The sequence below is a fragment of the Embiotoca jacksoni genome, unplaced genomic scaffold, assembly GCF_022577435.1.
Source record: "Embiotoca jacksoni isolate LCO1_2020_lvr unplaced genomic scaffold, fEmbJac1.0.p SCAF_5, whole genome shotgun sequence".
NCBI classification, from domain to species: Eukaryota; Metazoa; Chordata; class Actinopteri; family Embiotocidae; genus Embiotoca; species Embiotoca jacksoni.
Genome location: NW_027185403.1, coordinates 12,587,162 through 12,606,163, shown reverse-complemented (window position 1 = coordinate 12,606,163; position 19,002 = coordinate 12,587,162).

Sequence of the window (19,002 nt, the reverse complement as noted above, 5' to 3'; positions counted from 1 at the left end):
ATCTCCATTCTGTATGGTGGTGCCATCACGTAGTGTTTAACTTTTCGCTTCAGCAGACAAATTCCACCTTGGAAGTTTATTCTACGCCATGGCACCCGCACACCGAAAAGGCACTTCACCCACCATCTCCAACAGATTTGGGACTGAGAAAAACTGAGGATGAACAGGACTGAGGAGGACTGTTTCAACATTTTTGCCTTTATTAGAAAGTGAAGAGTCGAGAGCTGACAAGAAATGAGGGGAAAGAGATGTGGGATGACAAGCAGCAGGTCCCCCGCTGGACCTCACCTGAGGAATCATTAACATGAAACACTATTTTTTCCAATTAAGAGTTTTTGTTTATTGCTGTAAGCTTAATTCGTTTGGCACACAACAGCTGTAGTTTTGTCAAAATAACTGCAGGCCACACACATGCAAACAAGAAATCACTTAATTGTTTTTGTGACCTCCCAAGAGCAAAACTGCATCAGCATTGTTTGAAGGTAAGCGGTGAATGCTGCTGCAGTTGATTAGCTTTTAACATAAAGAATAGTGTTCACCCTCTCCACAAAACAACGCGCAGTCAATTACATCATCCCGAGCTGTTTCTCATTAATGTAATAATTTTGCACTTTTTTTTTTATATATAATTCTTGTGTGCGTGTGTGTGTGTGTGTGTGTGTGTGTGTGTGTGTGTGTGTGTGTGTGTGTGTGTGTGTGTGTGACGGTAAAATGATGTCATACAATGAAGCCACCTGAAACACAATGGGAGTAAATCCTGGTCTTTACTGTTATCCGTTTTCTGTGTGTTAACGTTTTTCATGTGTGACTTGAAGTCTTTTCTCATCGTGTCAAATTGATATACAATAAAGTAAAGCTAAACTTTAACAAAGAGACAGCACTAAAGGCATGTAAAATGGTAGGAATAAGCAGCAGCAAAGATGAATTATAAAATGCTTTCGGTTTTTCCTTCCACATAATGTTGGAAGACAGAATATGCCCAAGCATATTGTACTGGAGAGAAATGCATGGCAGACTAGTTCAGCTTGTACTAGCTGCTTCAGCTCCTCTTTTTTCCTCAGTGAGAGGCCATTTGGTCAGAGAGTGGATCTCTGCCCAACACTATGATGCGGAAGTTGTAGGTGTTTAATGCATCTGCTCGTCACAGACGAGGTAAAACAGATTGTGCCTCCATGGTGTCCGGTTCAGCCCCATGACCGCCAACCTTTTCACTACTTTGTTTATCCTGTTGGTCCGTCCTGTGGTGACCCTGATCTCCCTTTACGGCAGCGCTAATGATGATCAAGGAACAATTGATGGCTGTTCCACTGAAAAGCCTGTGACGCATTAAGAAACACAGTTTGTTGTGTTTTCTTGTGTTCAATCATTTTATTTGAGGAACAGGAGTGTGGTGTCTCCAGCTGCTCCCTCTGGAAGGTGTCTTGCCCTGTTGAAAACTTACTCGCAGCATCTCAATTGTACTTTTACCGATGATTCTTCTTTCACTATATTAAATACTTTTCTTGCAATCTTGCAATCACCTCAAAATACAAGGGAAATGTATACAGATTTATGAATGCAGTTGTGAGAGTGAATAGGACGGTGGATAAGACTGCTCTGGATCCAGACAAACTGCTTTTGCGTACATTTTATTCCCCTGATGGCTTGTTACGCTACTTTTAAAGACATGGACTTTTTTTTTTTTTTTTTTTTTTTTTTTTTTTTTTTTTATGTTTTCAAAAGATTTAGACATTTTGTAACCAAAATCAACACCACGTGCACTTTGCGGGAGTGCCCAATAGGAGGCAATGTGAGACTGTTTTAAAACCAATGTAGCCTTGCTGCTACAGACGCAATCTGAGCAGCTCCCAGCACACCGTTTACTGATTGCACTTTACAGAATCTCACATTTGTAAGAAGTCAAATGTTAGTTTAATGTGAACTCATTAAAGCTGCGTACATCCTGCTTTGCAACTTTTGATATCCGCATCAAAGGAGATCGAGTCCCTATAATGAAGGAGTGTGAACATCAAGGTATCCAATTATACTAGTAATTAGACTTGTTTGAACATAGACTTGTGTTTTTGTGGCTCAGTCATCTTTGTGAAATAAAAAAAAAAAAGAGAAAGAGCGAGAGAGAAAGCCCTGCAGAAATACACTGAGGTTATGCCGGGAAGAACAAGTTCATTGATGTTACTATAAGCACTGATCTCTGTTTATGAGTGTGCGACTCTTATCTTTAATATACCCCCTCCCCTTCCTCCTCCTTCATCCCTACAGAGAGATGCTGCTTTAACCACATACTCCTTTTGTTCTCAAGATTTATGACATGTCGTCATTCTCTTACGTGGCCGCCCGGCACAATGCGTAACAACCAGTGTAATTTTCTCCCCATTACTGAATGCTGTGAAACTTTTCATCGTGTCATGGGACCCCAGGGTTAGTGGGGCATTTAAGCGTGGACTTTAAACAGCCCAGCAGGACTGTTGATCGCAGGGCTGCGTAGAGTGGCTTTGTGTGCTTCACAGTACCACCTGCTTTCCCTCCTTTTACGTAATGCAGACTCCCTCTCTGCAGGGCCTTGTGGGACAGGGGTGTGAGGTGAGCTGCACCCACCACTGACCTCCACTCTTCCATCACACATGTTCTCCCCTCTCCTTTCTTGAGGCCTACTCCTTTTCGCTAATATCTACTCCCACTTCAACACATCCGTCCTTCGCTGGCTCTCCATCCAACTCCTGCTCCCTCCGCCACCCCGCCTTCCTCTCTCTTCAGGCAACAGTGTCGGCAGCCGGGTGATGACAGCTCCTCTCTCATTCAACCGCTCACTGGAGGCAGGGAGCGGCCATCCATCCATCAGCACGGCAGCAAACCCCTCCACTACAAAGTCATTGTGACTAGCAAAATAGTAACGGCCTTTTAATCAAAACATTTACCCCTGTGTAAAACTAAAACACAAACAGCTCATATCAGCAGGTCGAGGCAGACTCCTCGTCTCGGAGATGTGTGCGAGCAGATCGTGTTGGAAGTGCATTCCTTGCCGCCCTGGTGGTAGTCTACATAAACAGACAGTAGGGGCTGGACGACAGTCCGTTTTTGGGGAGAAGTCGTGCGTGGCTGCAGAAAAGTGTGAAAGGACCACGGATTACAATGAGCCACCATGCCGGCCTGTTAACCGGCGAGAGGAGCACAATGGCCGACACAATCCGGTGTTATTCGAGTCTGCTCTTGAGCTGCTGCTCGCTGTTATGCCTTGAAGATGAAGTGGCACTTAGAGTGTGCATTTCATTTGACCCCGGAGACTCTCATGTCATGCAGTTGAGCTCCGCAGTCACGGCTGATTCAGGGAATGCTGATGATGCTAAGCACTTGGGAGGGTGATTCATTTGGGAGGTGTGTGTTTCCGTGTGTGTGTGTGTGTGTGTGTGTGTGTGTGTGTGTGTGTGTGTGTGTGTGTGTGTGTGTGTGTTTGGGAGCAGCAGGGCTTGTGCATGTGCGTGTATGAGGAAGAGGAATGGTGGTGGTGTTTGCCTTGTCTGTTTGCAGACTTTATGTCTGCCTCTGTTTTTTTGCAACACCACAGGACGATGCAGTACGGAGTTTGATAGGATTTCCATTTCATTCCCTGCATGCTTGTGCGTCTGGACGGGGGAATTCATCCTGCGTGCATCCGCTTGAAGCCAATGTGGAGCACATATTGGAAAGTCTGCATTCATCTCAACATATTGTCATTGGTGTGCGTCCAGGTGATCAAAGAGTAGCTGTTTTGAGCTGCCCACATTTAGACAAAAGGTATGTGTGCAAAAATCAGACATGAGCACAGGAGTAATTAGAGAGACAGACCAGTGCAAGAAAACAGCTATGACTTCACAGAACATGGTCACGCACGTCATTTGCAATTTAGCTTAACACAACGCAGAAAAGGACTTAATTCATTCTAACGTTAACCTATTAACACCAATGCACTGCAGTGAGAAATGTCTAAAAACTTGTTTTGATGAATTATGCATGTATGAATTAGTCAGGTTGGAATCGAGGAGAATAATGCATGTCACTTCTGCATTTTTACGTCATACAGCCAAATGTTCGGACTCTGAGGACAACTGCAGAGCGTCAAGGCCTGGTTCTCACCCCACTGATGGACACAGTGGACTTCAGACGTCTGGAAAGCGGTTGAGCTGGTGTGACATCATCAAACGGCACTCCGCAGAGCAGGAGAAGCCCTGAAACGAGGCTATATTTCTGCCTAGCCTCTGCTCATATTCACTCTTAACAGCAGAACAAACAATGACAGGGCAGGGAGGAATTGCAGACACCTCACCCAGCATGTGTGAAAATAAATCTGCTCAAGGGTGGAGACCTGTGTGTCTTCAACAATCATGGAAATTTCAGTGGCCACGCCACGAAGGAGGACTACATCTGTTTTAATAAAGGCATTTCATTACACAGAGTGCATGTCATGCGCTCGTGGGCAAATTCTGTGTTTCCTTGAAGACTGTTCATTGCCTTGATGGCAAAAGGACTTATACTGAAAATGTATTTCATCGGTATCATTGTTCTTGATCTCTGTGCTTGTCATCAGACAGATTAATTGCCTTTTTCCAGGTGATCAAGTAACACATCGTGTTTAACCACACGATAATATTTGGGGAAGAACATCAAAGGGGAATTGTAGCAGCTTTGTCGCTTTCAAGAGCCTTTATGAAAGCTGAAACACTGTCTGTCTCCGTCTGAACTAAACCACATCTTTGCCACTGAAAATGCCTCATGGAAAGTCTGATTGGGAGATAACCCTTTTCTCCTCAGAGATAGTGAGAACAAAAGGCAATCCTCTTACATATGCTCGTTTTCATCACTTCAGGTTGACTTCCCCTGAATACAATTGATTGTAGCAATATGTGTTATTTGGCCGAGTGAAAAGAAAGTGGTTGTTAAGTGCCACCGGTGAGATACAAACAGAGAGAAGACAGAGTAGTGCACTGGACACAGAGGGCAGCTGGAAAGTCTATCATCTCTCAGGGTTAGATGCTGATTGCTTTGTATTGTATGCTCGCCTCCAGTGTCCCCCAAGGGTGCTTATATTGTGACAGTGGAGTCTTTCCATGAAACAGTCACAACACACACAATACCATGTACAAGGAAAATGTACTGATGGGCACCCCATCCCCCCCCCTGATGTTTTGTACTGGTTGTGTCAAACTCTGAGCAACCAGTAGAACTAGAACACAAATATGTGAGCGCTCTTTTTTTCCCCACACTGCCTCAGAAAACAGATTACTCACTGATGGTGCAGCGGGGAATAGACTGAGGTAGACAGTGGAAGGCCTCATTGGGTTCTGATGATCCAGTCCTACTGACGCAACTACGTCAGGTTCACATGGGACCAAATCAGTCTTCCTTCACCATTGGTGTCCGTCAGTCAGCCTCATAAATAAACACTGCTCTGCCTGTATACACACACAGAATGACCTCTATAAATCAGTCAGTCGCTCTCAGGATTAATGATATGGAACTATTTGAGCATACTTAAACTTTAAAGACTTCTTGCCATCTGTATGAAAGGCAGTAAAGAAAAATCCTGGTGGCACTTCGCAATAATCAAAAATGGTATTTATTTATTTTTTTACCTATCCTACAATTGGGTCCCCTGTTTCCCCGTGTTGCAGAGTTTGCACTCACCTGAGGCCCTGGTTTGCAAGAGGACAGAGTTGAACTCGAGTATCAGCAGTCCAGATGTGCACAACTCTATCAGAGCCAGATCATGCAAAGAACTGAGCTCTGACAGAGCAGTAATGTGGCATAAAGAAAACCTGGGTGACAACAGCTCATCTGTCTCCTGCAACAGCAGTGTGCAGTAATTTATGAGCACCCCATCTGAACCATACACAAATGAATGCTTTCCAAGATTACAGGCTCATAAATATTCTGATGAAGACCTTGAGTGAAGAGGTGACCCCATCTATGAATTTACATTTCAAAGGTTGCAAAAGCCCTTTAATGGCCTCTTCTTTTCTCTCTACTCTGAAAATTTGAATTTGGGTTTGACTGTTTTACCAGCCCTGCATGGAAAGGGTCTGGAGTTATCATCCTGTAGGATATTCCAGAGCAGGTACTTAAGGGAATCTGTTTCCATGCTCCAATTTAACACACAGGGGCAGAGAGGCAGACTGGGGGATAAATAGAACGGAGAGATGAATGTGGGAGGGAGAGCGATGGAGAAAAGGACTCGATGGCTGAGGAGTAGCAGACAGCAGGGTAAACAAAGCAAAGGTAAAGGAGATTAGGAAGATACATGAATGTGGGGGTGCTGACAAAGAAAGATCCAGGTACAAGGAGAAAATCAAAAGCATATGGAGGTGGAAAGGGGCTTATTGATTCAGTAATGCAGTCAAGAGCTCCCAGCACAGTGAGAAGGCAGCCAAAGGTGGCACAGTTACCAAGTTGTAAACGACATTAAGTAATCTCAACCTTTGCGTTTAAAGCCTCCTCATGTAGGCACTAACGTATGTCATGCTCTGGGTTACCAAAACAAACGGGGTGACCGTGTTGTGTTCTGTTTTGTGAGGAATGTAACAGATGCAGTCTAGAGCCGCGGGGGGTTTGGTTAGTAGTCATAGCACATGTTGTTGACCTTGTCTGCACCCCCAAGAAACCTGGACCGGTCGCTGTATCTGATATGTACATGCCTTTGAAGTGCAGACAGACAGACAGACAGGCGAGCACACAAACAGGGCACATGTGCCATTTCAAGTCGCTGCCTGTGCCAGCAGGAACACTTCATTAGCTGACGTTGCGTTTAAAAATAGAAAATAATACATAAACCATGTGTCTTGCAAGTTGTTACTCATATTGCAAAGAAATTTCCTCCCAGTTTGTACAATGCTGCCTCGCGCTTCGGGGAACATACTGTGTCATCAGTTGGGAAGACAGAAATTTACACCAACCAAAACTTGAATGTTGCCAAAATAAACTTATTGTTTCATTTGGTGTAGCTTCTGAATTTTGGAACTTTTTTTGCTGAAAAAGAAAAAAAGAGTACTTTTTTATAGTGTAGGGGCAGATGGTTAAGTTTAGTACGAGACTGTTCTCCAGACATCCATGGTGGAAATCCAGCCATGCTAAATGCTAATATCAGCAGCTGACATGGTCACATATAACAATGCTACCATAAGCTGGTATAATATTTACGATGTTTACAGTGGACATCTGGACCAGCTGGTGGTATTTCATGAAAAACCATGGAAACACAAAAGTCATTAAGATTGATCCTCTGGGCACCATGAATGTCTGAATACAATTTAATGGAAATCTATCCAAAAGTCATTGAGATATTTCAGCCCAGACAAAGTAGTTAAACAAAGAACAGATAGATATCTATGGATGCAATTAATCTAATAATATTGTGAATGAAGACCTTGTCTCTAATTCACCTAGAATTTCCAAGAAAAACCTATCAATGAACGTGAAATCTATAGTGACAGTTTGTCACGAAGAGCAAAGACTTTTTTTTTTTGGTCAAAGCACCTTTTATCAGTAGGGAAAAGCTGGTTTCATTGAAGGTCTTTCCACTGATGTATTTCATTTTAAACACTCCATCTTTCCACTGGCAGTGTCATGTAAACCCTGGCAGCTGACTTTGTCTCCCCTGCTTTGGATCCAGTGTTACAGTGCCACTGCTGTCAGGAGCCACCGGCCAGACCGACAGCTGCCTGGAGAGGGATTCTCGTGAGTCCAAACAGAACCTTAGTCGGGGTCCTTTGGGTCTCGGCATGACTGCAAATCCTCATCCAGTCTCTGATGACCAAAATATTCCCATTGCGCACGGATACATTTACTTCAACAGACCGGAGACTATACCTATACAGTCGCCCCAAACGCTTACTATGGCATGCCATTCCAAAGACTATTATAAACTTGACAACATAAGTAATTACTGTCAAAAGAGTGCAAACACAAATTCTTCTTAATGTGTGTGATTCATTGATGGGAAACAGCAACCGAACAAGTAGAAACATGTTTCTCTTGGATTGTCATGTTAATATTAATATTAGGAGCAACTCTTGTACGTCTGGCTTGGATTTAATTCAGGCTAGTAAGAATGGCACTACTGCTGCTTCTCTTCAGTTAATCTTCACTTGGTTTTTGTCATTAGTTATTGCGTTAGAGAGTTCCTGATGTGAAATACCAGCAGATGTGCAAACTCCGAGCTGCAGGAGTTGCGTGAATGTAAAATCGTACTGCCAGTGGATGTTATTGCCCTGCAGCCAGAGATATGCATTGTATGTACGGCAGTGTTTCTGTCTCCATGACAACAAATTCAACTTGCCCACATGTCATCAGGTGGCTGATAATGGACACATCTTGTGGTGATGATGTCACTACCTCTATACAAAGGAGAGCTCCAGCATTAAATAGAGTGTGGAAGAGACTTCTCATTTGCAAAAGATCTCTGTGTTGAGTTAGGGATTAGGGGGGGAATTAGAGTGCCAGTGTCACCTCCAAATAGTTCCCCCATCTTTTAAAGTCACATAAAACGTTAAATCTATGCACTTGGACAGCAACGAGAACTTTGTTACATTGTATTTTCCATTTGGTTTCAATAGCCAAGAAAAATATGGCATAACCAGCAGTGCTACATCAAAGTCAGGGTTTGCAAAGGGAGGAGAGGGAAAGAGAAAGCGACAGAGAGGGAGGAGGGGTGCAGTTCATACAGCTCCTGTGTACCTGGCAAGTAACAGGCATGCACTGCCTCAGTGCACCAGTGCTGAGGCTCATTGCTGGGATGGCAGCTGAACTATTTTTACACTTGACACTTCTCCCTGCAGTCCCTCAAAGCATTAGCATAACAAACTTTCCACCTGTGGCAGTTTTCTAGTAGTTCCATTTGTTTAAGCAGGGTCTTTATGCCTGTTTTGCTGGTGAATAGGTGGCCATTGGATGGGACAGTCACTACGGTCTGCCGCTACGGTCTGCCTTTCTGGTCTCCAGGGCTCTCATTAAGCCCAACCCCTTGTTAAAGTGCCTTTCATGTTACCTGGCTCACAGCAGTGCTCAGTGGATCTTTCATGTTTATGAGTCTTGCTTTTTCTCACACCCAGGTCACAGTTTAATACAAGGCCTGGCACTTACTACACCCAATCTGATTGTTGTCAGACTATTGAAGAGGCGGTTATCACACATTTATCCCAAATATATGGGCTAGTAGGAGCCTACTAAACTTACTTGCGACCTCTGGTGGCCATACTAATTATCATTGGAGCAAAGGAGGAAGTCAGGTGAGGTAATATGAAGAGTTTACAAAGCCCCCATAGACAACCAGGTTGGATGGACCAAACACAGTCTTCTCATCCAGGAGGCCACTGTTCGTGATGAGTTTGTGTCCGATACGACAGGAAGTTTCAATGTGGCCTTATTTAAAGTTACGCACTAAGTTAACTTGTGTTATGTTTTTAGCTACATGATGTTTTCCTAAGCCTTACTAAGAAGTTTTGGTGGCCAAACCTATCCAAACTACAGCTGTCACAATATTATATCATATTATGTTATAGTTGTTTTCGTTGTTGTTGTTGCGACCATGACGAAGGTCCGGTACGCCTGTCATTGGTAATGTCTAACAGTCAAATACGTTGTTGACAACGGCCTCCTGAACCTACTGGTAGTTTTAATGTAGGATTGAGCACATCAGGTGCTTATTCAAAATTGATATTAAAGCTGCTAAAAATGATATTCTTATATTTACAATGGATCACATGACCCTCTTGTACGTTAAAGGACATCACCACAGAGATTTATCGCCCAAACTCTGCAGTTTTCCTCAGATCTATGGAGCGTTTTAGCATCTTTCAGCCTATTGTTTTGTTTCGTCTGCCCCGTGACTGTTACTGTTTATGTTCAATCTCACCTACTGTAGAAAGCAGCTGCAATGGGCAGCGTTATTCAACAAAAAACACACACCGTTCTGGCCAGAACCAGACAGACAAAGTGTGCAACCAGCGGGTGAACATCCATCTCAGCAGTTGGTTGACAGCAAAAACAATGTTACCAAACCATGGTCAGAATATTAGACAGACGTTCAACATAAAAATGCTAAAAGGAAAGTTAGAAACGCAACTCCACATAAATGCTTATGTTGCTCTTTATATACTGAGTGTTTAAATGGACAGCTGTCTGCGAACATGTCACTAAACAAAGTTAATAGGTGATAATTTTAGCGGTTGTTTCTGCCTCCCCAGAGTGGCAAAAAAAAAAATGTTTAAATGTGGGTTTAAGTAAGGTATTACTTGTAGTGACTGAGTGTCACCTCTTAAAATGGCCTGGCTGTCAAAAAAACGACAGAAAAAGAAAGAACACAGCTGTCGAGACAGCCTTGCTCACAGGAAGGATTACTCCTGTTTTGATTCTGATAGACACTCATATTCTCGCCCTTCAAAGCCAGCTCTTCTGCTGTGTCTAAAGCAGCACACACATACACACAGTACATATTATACAGAGCAGAAATAGTATCTTACACCCCTGGGTTATGTAAGTCCTCTCACTGACGCCCTGAGCGTTGCAGTTGCATCTGCAGGTGTGAGTTGTACCATCCACTGCAACCTTGACAAATAGTGATGAGACTGTTATTTAGTTCTTTTAGGAGGTGACATTATTTTCTGTGAACTCTGCCGCACACTCTACTATGAACTCCAGTGTTTGGTCGTGCTGAGGACAGATGGGGTCATAGCACCGGCCAGATAATCCCCATCCCTGACGTCTGTGTTCAGCCTCTAATAGAAAACAGACACCATTAATAGCAGATTCCTGTCTGTGATTAATGATATTGATTCAGTTTTCCAAGCCAGTGTTTTTGTCTTTCTCTCCTTCTGAAATATTTCATCTGTGTTGCCATGGCCAATTAGCCTGATTGCTCTGCAGTGGCATCAAAGCCGGCTGGGAGAACAGGCCTGATGGGTCCAGGGCTGAGTGTTCGACATGCACAAGGACTGGAAACAAGCCTGATGTCTCTTATTAGGACCTTTCTCACATAATCAAACAAGACTCAGGGAAAATGTCAGCTATTTCAGCTATGCTTTTACACCATCTTACATAAATGGTTACAAGGACTAAAATCTACCCTAAATAGCCACCAGGGGGGTGAGATAGGTGAGAGCTGCCTGATCCGGAGACACAGAGGTGCAGAGGTGGCGGGATGAGAGGACTGTTAATACAGGTGCTCTCACAAATCACCTTTTGTTATGCAAATGAATACGCACTGTGTTTGATTGGGAGACATTATCACTGGAGAGATTAAAGAGGAAAGTGGAAATCTTTCCATAATTAAATCATTTATGAGGAAATGTCATTCAAAAAGCAAACAACAGGGGATTTACAGATGCAGCATTAAAAGGACAAGTGGAAACAATCAGAACTGAACCAGGAAAAGACTAGCCAGAGAATCAAAAACACCTACAGCTGTCTTCTTCCCTCAACCTTCACATTGTGCTTAGCCACTGGACCGGCGGTACCTTAGGACACCTGATACAGGTACACCCTCTCTTCCATGCATCATTTTCCTATTCCATTCGGTTCAAAATGCGTCAGCGACACAAATGTTATAAAAACAATATTCCATGAGCTGAGAAGTCACAGAATGATTTGACATTTGATTATAACCCTGACCATGATAAATGATTTAATGATCATAAAGATTCTGCACTTTTCCTCTACAAATACCAAATCTAACTTGTAGAAGTATGAATACATGGAAATAGATGGCCTGTCATAACTAAATAATACTGAGGCACCACCTTAGTTTTTTTTCTTGTAGTTTGTTTGGCTTCTGCATTCAGGCCTTTTGGTGCTGATCAATGGGATCTATCATGATTGTAAAAATCATCTTTAATTTTTATGATTATCCCTGGAAAATAGCACGGGAATGTCACTTCAGGCAACAGATGTAAAAACACAGTTTACAGTGAATTACAGAGAGATTCATCTGGCACTGACAGGTTTAATCAGCAATGTGTGAAATCATTAGGAAAGGGCTTGAATGTAATGGACATTAATGTATATGTAAAAGTCCCACACTATGGATTCAAAGGAGTCAGAACATTAGCCCTAGTCATCAAAATATAGTGAACTGTTGCAAATACATCAGCTTTTATGTCAGTGTTTTGTTTACAGTTGTTATGGCAGATTTATCTTGTAATAGTGGTACCAGTGGTGGATGATTCAGTTGCATAAAGGTTATCAGTTCCGGCAATCAGGGAGTTACTTTTATTGTCTGTCCCTCACTTCATCACAACAGTGACATATTAAGCATATAAAATGCTGTGAATCATTTTCCACTTACTTTCATTGTCAACATATTTGTTATATATTACAGAAAAACAGTCATGCTCTAAGAAGGCCTTCTTTTGATCAATTATCTTTCTCACCCCCACTAAGATGTTGTTTACTGTCCTTACAATTATATTATTGTGATACTATTGTGAGATCATAATAACATTAACATTTGTAACACAGAAGACATGTGTGATGGTCCGTATTAATGTACTGATACTGGATGTGTGCTTTTAAAATGTGACTATCTTGAATGTCAAATTAAGGTAACATACTGACTGACTGCTCAGACAGTGTGATATACAGTACGTGTGAAGTTGCTTCTGCGGAGAAGCAGGCCTCGCTGTTCAGTTCAAATAACGTTGTTAAGCAGCACGTCGTTGCCAATAAGTTATTATTTGTACACAGAGAACAAACACAAGACATCTGCTGTTTCCCATTACTTGATATGACTTCACAGAAACTCGTATCACTGATTTTGCTTCTGTGATGTGCAACCAATTAAACCTAATTACCTTAGCACACAATCTGCAGCTCATGAGCTGTTTCTATTGGGACTTGTTGAATAAGACTGAACAGCATGTTTCGTGTGTGAACCACGTAGATGTTCATGGACACTTTAGACTTGGGAGAATCAAGGGTTTTTTACAGAATAAATGTACAGTAAAGTAAAGATATTAAATTGGTCTTGACGGAAAGTGAAATAAGTTATAAATGTGTAAGTGTGTTGAATAATTTTGGGGCTGTGTGTTTTATATTCTGAATCTTGCTAAGGGCCCCAAAATACAGCTTCTTCCTGCCAAAGTGATCAGTGCCTTACAGCCCAAATAGCAACCAAGTGTGTTTTAATGGTGCTAAAATTTGTGCTACATATGGTTCACAAGTAACAACCAGAAACAGGAGCGGAGGTGCAGTGGAGGGGGAGCTTTGTGCTCCCTAAAAGAAAAATGGTGCACCGTCATGTTACAGTGGCTCCTTGTGAACATGGGGAATACATCTCGCTGAGAGTCGAGTGTTTGTTGCACACCGTGAGGCCAAACATGCTAACGAGGCTTTATCGATTCAGTAATGACATTCTTGTCCACTCTATCTCCACAGGGTGCCCCACCCTAACTCAATCCAGATGAGCTCCATCATGTCATACTTGGAGGGGAACCAATCTTACATGACAGAAGTGGGTGGGTATTTCTGTACTTCTGATAAAAATGGGGAGAGTAGGAAAAACATTTCTAAAGGGACACTCTATTAAAGAAAAGGCATGAGGCCTTTTCCACAGCTGTTTTGCACATTGGCCTGAGTGGAGCAGCTTGGCTGGTAATGGAGTGATAGGCAGTGTGGAGGCTCGCTCCACTGAGGGCCATTTTATGGCTTTCAGGGTGTTGAAGAAGTACACGAGGAGGACCGCACACACTCACACAGCTTTTTCTGTTTGTTTCACACACAAACACACAAAGAGTGCCGAAGTGTTCATAGTTAAATAATTAAGACATTATGAAATTAATAATCATATGAATACATACTAACATAAAACATAACCATGACTTTGTGTAATGAAACAGTCAGCTCATTATTGTAACATTTTATTTCATCATGCTTATTTTCACAATGATAATAATATATTGCTGATCTCTTTTTATTCAACTCCAGCAGTTTTATGTCAAACTGTCATTTTTCTCAACGTGCTTTGATTTCACATTGCCACTTTTCATCACAATGAATTAGTCTGTCAGTCAACATCAGATTGTGGGATGTGACCAAATTGGCAGATCCTTTGATATCAATTAGTTTTCCTGAATTGTGTGAATCAAGACCTCTTCTGTTGACTGCCAGCTTTCACATACTAGGTCAAGAAGACTCAAAAAGCGCTGGCAGACTGGAATGAGCTCCATACACCTCATAGACAAACTGCTGTACTAACTTTTCTCAACCTGAATGACAGGCGGGTCGCTGCTGAAAGTCAAGTGAGCCCAGAGCACCAATGGAAAGGTAAACCAGCCGATATCAGGTGTTAACTAGCACCTACAACTGATTTTTACATCAGAGTAATGACATCTTAACAGTAATTTAATAAAGTAGTTGCCTGGCCATCTTGCTGTGTTGATGGGACCATCAGGTGGCAGAGGCATCCTGTGACTTGACAAAACACAAAACACATTTGTGGCTGAACTTGAGAATTAATTAGCTAATTAGGACAAAATTATAAACAAATGTCAAATAGGATGAAAGGATTGAGACATTTTATTACCATAAAGTCATAGGTCAACTTCCCTCAGGAACAGAAGGAGAGATTGTGACCATATTTCACATTTGGTTCTCATACTGGATACTGAACTGGTAGTCTCGCATAGCCACACCAGTCTCCCTATCTCTGGGATTAAAATGGCTAAATCACTGCAAAACACCAAAAACAACCAAGAAGCACTGCCTTATTCATCAAAATCTTTGTCTCAAAAAGTAACTTGTAGTCCCTGTCGATTCAAAAAGGGGCTTTGCTTGTTACTTCTCTTAAAAAGCTGTAAATTCGACAACATTAATTCGCAGTTGTGTTGATGACCACCAGACAAAAGTCCAATATTCTTTTTCTTGAAGCTCTGCTTTCCTCTCCACCAGCTGCTAAATGCTAAACTAAGTTCATCAGATATTTCCTACTTTGTCTGACATTTGATGCTGAGCAGGAAGTGTACAATGACTTTTTAGGGTTTTTTGGCTGAAAACAGTCAGGAGATGATTCTTTTAGGCTTCATTCCTTCAAGCGGATTCTCTAACATTGCACATTGTTACATGATCTGTTGTTAATATAAAAAAAATAACGATCACAGTTGTTGTAAGTTCAGCCTTTAAGATCACTTTTGGTCTAAAGTCAGAGATGTAAACTGAAGCAGAGAGTTGAAAATGACACAATTACAACAAGAACCTCATGTTTACGGCTGACAATAAAAAAACAATGTTATTCGGGGAGCCAGCTGTTGTGACTGTCATCACTGTTCAGAGATCAGTAACAGTTTTCTTTTCCAGTAACGAAGCAGCACGCCTCGAACAGCTCAAACACCTCAGACAGCCGGCCGCGTCGACTCTCTCTGTCCACCAGTTCCCACAATTTAACTGCCTGGCATGCAAGAAAACTCATTACACAAATGTGCACTTCAAAGTTCATTTGGATTCGTGAGTTTCATGCGCACTGATTGCCTCACTCGTACATTTGAGTCAAGAGCAATACTAAAACAGGCTGTAAAATTACAATGTGACTGTAATGTTTAATGCCGTTTCTGATGTTTGTGGTGCAGCACAAGACTTAATGTTTCCTTTCCCCACAGCCAAGCCTTATTTCAGTGCATGCTCCAGTAATCACTTTGCATTTACACTCAGCAGTGCTTCAGTCCAAATACAGACAGAATCATCTGCGTCGCGTGTGATTAAGTGAGCAGATGGAGGCAGACAATGTAAAATTTGTACCAAAACTATAAAGAGATGAAAGCAGGGAAATGGGAAAATCAATCAACAACATATAAAAGGGCCCAGGCTAAAGCAACAGAGCTGCTGACTTTACCCCAGGATCCCAGTAAACCTTTGTTGGCACTTCACCAAATTCTGCAGCTGACATTTCTCTCTGAATGAACTAAAATATTTGCTTGTCTCTCTCTGACTGTCTATGTTGTTTGTTTTGCTCAAAGCTCTCTCTCTTCTTCTTCACTCTTGTTACAGGGTCTATAGTGTTAAAACAAATATATAGTTTTTCCCTCTTAAAAGAACAAAGTTGAGAGATCAGTGTCATGTGATCATACAATCCTGATGAAGGCTACAACCCAGAACATGTTGGATTCACACCAAGGTTGGTCATTAATTCTTCACACGACAACTGTTGCAGGAGTTTTCTCCCTTCAAGGCCCAAACTGTGTTGTGTTCATTTGAATATCTAGAAGGTGTACGTCCTCTTCCTGTTGTGCACTTTTATCTCAAAGGGTTATGACTTATAAAACTGAACACCTTTACAGCCCAAAGCCCAGAACCTCAACTAGCCCACCATGACCATGATCACAAGCTTTATTAATGGTAAATAAATATTTATTCATGTTTTATAGCACAACAATTTTTGTGTAGCCAGATTGTGGACAACTTTCATCCAGCATGACACCATCCTTGTATTTTGGTTAACTCTCTAATTAATTAGAAATACCACTTAAGTAGACTCAGTAGGCTACATTAAACTAAATACATTATAAGTTGTTGATAAATTTATTTTTCTAGCCTAACAGTTAACTTAAGAGGTCTCTTCGGTGGATGAGTTCATTGAAAGGACAAACCAAGTGTCACACAGGAAGAGGATGTTCCACAACCTGGCAACCAAGAGGTTGTTTTGAGAAACTGTTGATCTACAAAAAAATGACTTTAAGTAATTTATTGACTATCAATAATGTAATTTGATACAGCTCATAAAACCTTTATAAAGGGAACTTTATCAGAAAGTAGCACTAAAAATATCTATTTATCATCTAGAGCATTTAAAATGGTTGGAAACTGGCTTTGTCCCTCGGAAAACAATGAGTCTGTCAATTAAATCAAAGGTGTAAAATCATACCAACTGGACAAAGAAGATTTATAGTATATTCATGGAGAAGCTTTTCTTACTATCTCTCTCTTTCTCTCTCTGTGTCTCCTCTGTTGTTTCCAGGACATTAAATTCTGCTGTTTTATCAAAGCTGTTGGCGTCGGAGAGATACGGTTACCTTCAGTCTTTGGCACTGTGACGAGCCAGGTTGAAGAAGGAAGTCATGGGACGAAGTACAAAGGGTGATAAAGTCCGGGAATGGAGGAGTCTGGATGGAACAAATGCAGAACTTTTAGCCGGGAGACGAGTGTTCGAGTCCAGGAGAAAGCAAACATCAACGTGGGTTTATTTTAAGTAACACAAATTACTTACATTACGTAACGTATTTAATTTCCGCATCATATATAACATTACTCACATTAAATGACTTATTTCAACTCAAACCATAATTTTTTTAATAAACCTAACCAAGTAGTTTTTGTTGCCTAAACCTAAGGTACCTCATGCGTATACGAGACAGCAGCGGCAGTATTTGATGCCCTGAGATTAGAACAGGTTGATTTCATTTTCTCAGACACACACGCACACGCGCACGCGCGCGCACACACACACACACACACACACACACACACACACACACACACACACACACACACACACACAGACAGGTTCACACAAATCCAACAAGAAAACCAGCATGTATCTGAGGTTTCTTATTGTCTTTGTATTCACCTCTTGGTGATGGAGGGTTTGAACAACTGTGGGTATTTAATTTGACTTTATGGAGTCTGTGGGACCACTTACGGTCAATTAATATACGGAACAATAAACGGCTTCACACATGTATTTAAAAGAAGTCTACGCCAATGCCCTTCCTCAGTCCAGCACATAAAATACCTAAACAGTAGGTTTCATAAACCTCTGTGACTTCTCCTGAGTAAAAGCAAAATCCCAGACAATTATCTTTTTAAAGTCCAAGGATTCACTTCCAGCTTTCTCTGCTGCCAAACACTAAGACCCTATTAGTTCACACCTTGTAGTGCAATGAAACATGCTTGTGCTAGTTTTATGGGTTTTGGCCAGTGGTGTTTGTATCCGCACTGACCAGTAAAAACCTCAGCGTGCACAGTGGAAAGTTAAGGTAGTTGGCCTGCGTGTGCAATCAGACAAAGACAGTCAGGATGGGAGAGATACAGGCCCTTGCGGCTTACACAATAATGTCACAGAGTGGAGAAATGAATCCATGGAAAAGACACATAATCCTCATTACAAAGGGTTTGGCGTCTCTTTTTATGACACATGTGACTGGAGAACAATTATGTATTCTCTAATCCCATCAACCAGTCAGCAGCCAGCCTTCTGGAGGCTTAACCTTTGCAGTTATAATGGAATCCCCCGATCAAAACAGGAATATGTCAGGTTCCTCTCTCTTTCTCCCTCTCACACTTCCACACTCCTCCTTATGTTACACCAAGTACCAGCCGGACAAATTTGCACATGCATAGACCAGTATGAGGGGAACAACTCATGTGTCTATCTAAATGCACTTGAACAGGATAATAGTTTGGAAATATTTTGTTTGAGGTTGTCTTGCAGCTGTTTTTATTATTTTTGGGGTTTCCATGGCCACAGATTATTTGAGATATTACTTGTAACAAGGCTCTCTGCTTTGTTGTAAGTTGGAGGAGGAGTGAAGAAGTGTAGTGGAAAGAATACGCGGTAAACAATAACACACTGATGAGCTTCTCTACTCTGCACATGAACATGTAGCAAATATAATCAGTACCAAAATACATGAGCGCGCGCATGAGGTGCACGAGGTGCATGCGTGAGTTGTCTTCCAGAGTCATAGGGGATGGGGTTCGCTCGGTGACCCCGTGCGGGGCTCCTCCAGCAGCTTGTCAGGGTTGGCGGCTCCTTCGGACCACTGGCTCTCTTATCCAAATTGCAGTCAAGCTTCAAAAATAAAGAGCCCCTGAGACCCATTCGCCAGAGCAGGCAAACCCTGCACCGACAATGCGTCACGAACTCCACATTGACACTTTCATGGCCGATTCTTTTCTCCCTTTGTTCATTTTTCTTTCTCATGTATATATATATATATATATGTATATATATATATATATATATATATATACATATATACAGTGTATATCTAC